Raw genomic sequence first — 6,000 nt, forward strand, 5'->3', positions numbered from 1 at the left:
TTCTTTCATACTTATTTATTTGGCTGCACCTTGTGGCATGTGAACTTTAAGTTGGGCATGTGAGATCTAGTTCCCTAACCAGGGATTGAATCCAGGCCCCCTGCATTGAGAGTGCGGATTCTTAGCCACTGGACCACTGGGGTAGTCCCTCAGGCAAGTTTCTTATACATTCACTGGGCCCCTAACATGAAATATAATCTTTTTAGCACCTCTGTTAAACACAAAATGTATAACCAAATTGTATATTAATTGATTCAAGGAATGTAAGAATCTGTCTCCTCCACTAGTCTAAGAGCAAGTTAAGGGTGTGGTTTGATGTTTCATTTGTCTCCACCTTTCCAAGATTTCTTACTAAATATTTCCACATAGTAGGTACTCAATAAATGTTGATGACCTATTGCTGAATGAGGAAGTCTTTTCCACCTGGATTTCTCTTGTTCTGTGGCATTAGGACCATAACAACAACCACATCTCCATAGCAACAATGGAGGTGAAGAAGATGAATAATACAATAACTTGCAACTTCTAGGTCTCTGAAGAAGACTGTGACTGTTTGGAGTCACAGTAACGAGGACAGCAGATGAAAGAAGAATGATGGAAGGCAGAATTAGCAGGAAGCCTTAGGTCAGTGCTTAATCTCCAAACAGCCCATCCACCCCCCTTATCTTTGTAAATCAGGAACTCCAAATGTCAAGGGCTTTACTTCCCCACAAAGGTCCACACCAGCAGTTGAACTCAATACAGCTTCTGAAATATTTGGAGCTACTATTAGAGTCACTCCAACCTTTTGTTGTCACTTTGTATGGGCAGGCATCTCATAGGCAGAGTGTTGTTTGATTTCCCAACTGTCTTTTGCTCACTCTTGGTCTGAAGTCAGGATTTAAATAAAAGGGGTGGGTGGGGGTTTGTATGAAACAGATGGCAGCCTTGCTGCTGTGATCTGCAGACATGGCATGCCTATGACAACTTCCTTTTTCCCGAGAGTTCCACTTTGGGGGAGTGCAGAGCTGAGAACTCTCTTATTGATCTTGAAACTGAAAGACTTAGTTCCCAGTCACTGCAATTGACAAAGGCTTTTGCAGCTCATTACCCTCCAGATTACGTGGCACAATTCATTAAAATTCTGTTTCATTGACTGCATTTGTAAATAGGCTTGGGGAACTTTATCACTTTTTGCCTCTTGCAGAGCTTTCCTTCAGTGAGTGCATTTTTCTTCTCCTTTTCCTGCTAGAAAAAGTCTGCAATAATTTGCCACAAGATGTGCTATCATTTAAATGCAAATGCAAATGAAATACTAACTGGGAATCACAGGTTCCTAGATTCCCGGCCCCTCCTGCTTTCTATTTGCTGCTATCTGCTTAGGTGGGTTACTTTAATAAATACATTGGCTTTGAGCTCCTGTGACATTAATTTTGTATAATGGTCAGATTTTTTAGCGGGCCTCTGCCCTGTCATTGCTGTTGTTTGAATACAAGCAGAAAGGGAAAGATGAAAGGTAATTTTTCTTTTATTAATATTTAAGTGTTAAAGAAATGATTCTTTGGATAGTGCCCATCTTCAGATGAATCCAGAGCATTGGACAAAGGACACGAAACCAGGTGAATGCTTCCCCTTCAGGTGTGCTGTGAGGTGGTTGGCTCACCCTAGAGTAAGGTTTTCCTGTAAAGGAAAACACGATGAACATTTGTGAACTAGATAGGTTCTGATGCAACGACTCGGCTTTGCCATTGTAATACAAAAGCAGCCATAGACAGCATGTAAGGCTATCTCTGTTTCAATAAACCTGTATCTATGGACATTGAATGGAGAATTTCATACTGTGTTTAAGGGCTGTAAAATTCTTCCCCTCACCCTCTCCCAACTGCTAAAAAATGTAAAACCATTCATAGTTCTTGGGCTGAATAAACACAGGTGGCAGGTGGGGTTCAACCCACTGGCAGGCTGTAGTTTGCTGACCCTTGCCCTAGATCAGTGGGTTTTCTTTTTTTTCCTCTTGGTCATGATGCATGCTGCATGTGGGATTTTAGTTGCCAGACCAGGGATGGAACCCATGCCCCCTGAAGTGGAAGTGTGGAGTCTTAACTACTGGACCATCAGGGCAGTCCCAGCAGTGGTTTTTCAATTGTGGTCCCTAAATAGACTTGGGGACTTGTGAGATGGGCTGATGGGTCTTTATCCAAGTTGGAGAGGGTATAATACCATGGTCTGTGGTTGGAGTAAGAATTTCTCCAGATATTGTCTTGTGTTCTTCTAACACTTCTAAGAAGATCATCCTCTGTCTGGGTTATCCTGACCATACCAAGGGGGCTGGTGGGTAGAGCTCTTTTGACAAGGACATTGCTGTGATAAGGAATGGCACTGTGGTATCAAAGGCCATCTGTTATTTGCCCATTTTCATCAGAGGCAGAGCAGGTAGAGTCCTGATATGTTAGCATCTCCTGAGCATAACAAATAAGATTGACATCTTTTTCATGTCGAGTTACCTTGGCTGTTCCTGTCTCCCGGACAGAACATCAAATGAGAACCACCCCATCCTCCAACTCAATATCGATGTCTCCGACCTCTGTCAATACCCAGTGAATCTTAGGATCAGTAGCTTGGATTGTCTAATTAAACGTCTCTGCAGCTGAGCCCGGCCATCCCAGCTCTTAATAATGATGTGATCCCGATTCAACACGTGAACAATGACAACAATAACTCCTTATCGCCCTGGGATCTGCTAATGTTCCTGGAATTTCATATTTATTAACTCAGAGCCCTAAAGTGGGACTCTGGGAATGGAGGATGTATGTTAATATCCTAATCCCGGAAATGAAGACTCCAAAACTCAGAGTTTAAATTGGTTTGCTAAGCTCTCACAGTTGGAAAGTGACTGAGCCAATTTGTATGTTCAGATTCATCAGAATTAAAAATTTCTGTTTTTTTTCTTCTAGGCCTCTCTAGGTTGGAAACTGCCAACTTACTACATTTTCTAAAAAATAGGCATCAGGAAAAAAACGAACTGCTTGAGGTATGAATCTGCTTATGAAATCTCCATTTCCTCTGGGAGCATCCCAGTGAGGGTTCTGTGGGCGCCAAAAGCCAGGGCATGAATTTCCTCCCCACCCTGACTGTAATGAGCTGCCTCCAGGGTTCTTAAAGTTATGCAGAGCTGCCATGGAGGCAACTGGCCACTCATGCTGGGCTCTGATTGCTGTATTTCTTAAGCATGACTGAGTCTGGAAAATAATTCATTGTAGGTTCCATTTCTGTGACTTTTCTGCATGCTTTGAGGGGCTATAATTGCACAACACTATTGGAGGTCATTTTTCCTTTCTTGTAAAAGAAAAAATATGGCTTGTTTAAGGCATGACTACTGGAATTGTATTTGCAAAGGTTGAGATTCACTATTGGAATGAAAGATGGCCGTGCAATCGTTCTTTTCCTCTTGTACAGGCATCAGTAAAGCTGCGAGTCAGACCCTGCGAGGCAGTGGTAGATGGTACATCTGGAGCTGACTGTCCCTCCCGTATCTTTTGCATTCAGATGCAGTGTGGGAATTAGGTTTTCTCCAAATCTACCTCCTCTCCCTTAGCCTTATTGCCAATAAGTCTAGACTTGGAGGCTGAGACTGATTGCCCAGGAAAGGGGGAAGTGGTTGTTGCCTGGAACAGAAATGCCAGTTTTCAGCTTGAGTGTCGAAGACTGTAAAATCTTGAGAGCCAAGCTTGCAAAAGAGGAAAAAAGGATTTGATTGGGTTTTCCTGAATTGTGTTTTTACATATGGTCCCCGATTGCTTTTTTTTTTTTTTCTTTTCATAGTGATAGGATTCTTGCCTGGCACAGTACCACCCAGAATAAATTTACTTTACCCATCCTCCCTTGCAGCTGTGAAAGGATGTCACAAAACCACAAAGCTGGACCAGTGGGATGCAGGTAGAAGTGTCACATGGCAGCTGTTGGGAAACTTCGTTAAAAATCTGGTCAGAGTGAACCCCATGCTGCCTCCTGGACCATGGTGGGTGAGGACCGGTTTCCAGGGGTGGTGAGTGGTGCAGGAAGGAATCTGATCCTAAGGACCAGGGCAGAACTGCCTCATCAGCATGGAAGGCAGAACTTTGGACCCATGACCTTCCCTCTGGTGTTATCCTATGAGTATGTTACATTACATGGCAAAATGGACTTGGCAAATGTAGTTAAGGTTACTAATCAGTTGACCTTAAGGTGAAGAGTATCCTTAACTAATCAGGTGGACCAAATCTAAGTTGTGTGGGTCCTGCTAAAGAGAAATCTATCTCCAGCTGTCATGGAAAAGGGGAAATCAGAGATTCAAAGCAGGAGAAGATTTGATTTGTGGTTGTTGGCTTGAAGATGAAGGGGTCCACCTGTCAAGGAAACAGGACTTCAGTCATATAGCTGCAGTGAACCGAGTTCCAGTAACAACCTGGATGAACTTAGAAGTGGGTTATTTCCCAGAGTATCCAGGGAAGAGCTCAGCACTGTCAACACCTGTGTTTTAGCTTTAAGAGGCTCTAAGTAGAGGACACAGCTGAGCCACACTGTGCCTGGATTTCTGATGCATTGACACTGTGAGGTAGTAACTTCTTGTCATTTAAAGCTGCTGCATTTGTGGTAAATGGTTATGTGGCAGTAGAAAATGGATATACTAACCTTCATGTGAGTGGAAAAAAATCTCAGTATTTGGATCTTTTATCAATTGCAGGCAAACCTAATCCTGACTAATGCAAATACCAAGAATCCAAAGTTGAAATGTTGACCCTGGAGACAGTGTTGGAGCAGCAAAGAATGTTCTCACATGAGGGGCTGAGCTAAGTGAAGGTGAGCATGTGGATCAAGCATCCTTTATGTGCCCATACTCTTGTGGGGAGGAGGCAGATGAACAGAGGTTTCCAGAGAGGTTTGGGTGAGTCCTAGAGTGGGTGGTTTGTCCTGATTCTTTAGGCAGAGCCTGCAAAGACCATGCACCTCTCAAACAAACAAACAAACAAACAAACAAAAAAACCTGGGGGTTGCCACTTCTCACCTGCCACCAGAAGGCAAAGAAAAAATGCTTGCAGATGGGTGTGAGATGTGACTCTCAGGTTCTCAGGGTCTTGGTCAAGCTGTCCCTAGAAGGTAGGGATCTCATGGGAGTGAAGCTGGCCTCGAGTTCTCCAAGGAATGGCAGCTCCAGTGAGAGTGCTGAGTCAAGAGAAAGGACCATGGACACCCAGCTTCCTAGATGGTCCCATGGAGGAAGCATGTCCTTTCCTGGAGCACCAGGACCCTAACCTTTCCTGGCATCCATAAACCATTTATGGATGTAGGAAGGAGAGATTCTTAAAGAGACAAGACATTCAGGAAGACTAATTGCCCAAATACTTACTATCGACAAGATCGAGCTTTTACAGGCATTCTACGATCAATAAAGTTTCAAGAACAAGATAAGTTGATGAATAGAAAATAATGGTGGTGAGCAACTTTTCCCTTTTTTTAATGCTTTACTCATAGTTTATAGTTTTCTAACCTGTGACATACAGATTTATCCTCTCCACATTTTTGGTTCTTTCCTCCCACCATTTTCACCCTTTATTTTCAAAGACTTTTATTCTTATGAGAAACAAAACATAATTCTATGTCACCACTGTGCTGAGTGCTGTTGAGTTAGTCTGCTTGTTTTCCTTTTTAAATTGTGCATTTAAGAACTCATAATAGAATAAATATCCATCCTGATTTTTTGTTGATTACATCTTTGTTTTTCTTTATTTTTTTTTTTTACCACATTTGTATACACTCTTCAATAATACACTATTTAGTTTTACCTGCTTTTTACTCTTGTTGACTGAATCCCATAGTTTTCCATGGGCTTCTTTCATTCAACTGATGCTTTGGTCCATCTATGTTTGTATATGCCTGTGCTGGTTTTTATTGCTATATTGTATTCTGTTGAATAAATATGCAGACATTGATTTATTCATTCTATTGAAGAGGGCCAATTAGGTCACTTCTAAGGTTTTTGCT

General features: G+C 42.3%; 1 long non-coding RNA gene across 7 annotated transcripts in view; it reads left to right on the forward strand.

Moving 5' to 3' along the window:
- LOC133261690 (uncharacterized) overlaps positions 1-5,713 on the forward strand; it is a 41,585-nt gene extending 35,872 nt beyond the window's left edge. Inside the window, exons 4-7 of one of the 7 annotated variants that reach the window (XR_009741082.1) lie at positions 2,934-3,010; positions 3,868-3,997; positions 4,703-4,818; positions 5,082-5,713. This is a non-coding gene — a long non-coding RNA (uncharacterized LOC133261690). Of the gene's footprint in view, positions 1-2,933; positions 3,011-3,801; positions 3,998-4,702 lie in introns of all 7 variants that reach the window. The other 6 variants (XR_009741080.1, XR_009741079.1, XR_009741083.1 and 3 more) reach the window with 6 other exon arrangements.
- Positions 5,714-6,000: the final 287 nt, after the last annotated feature.

Source organism: Bos javanicus, chromosome 2, assembly GCF_032452875.1.
Source record: "Bos javanicus breed banteng chromosome 2, ARS-OSU_banteng_1.0, whole genome shotgun sequence".
Taxonomy (NCBI): domain Eukaryota; kingdom Metazoa; phylum Chordata; class Mammalia; order Artiodactyla; family Bovidae; genus Bos; species Bos javanicus.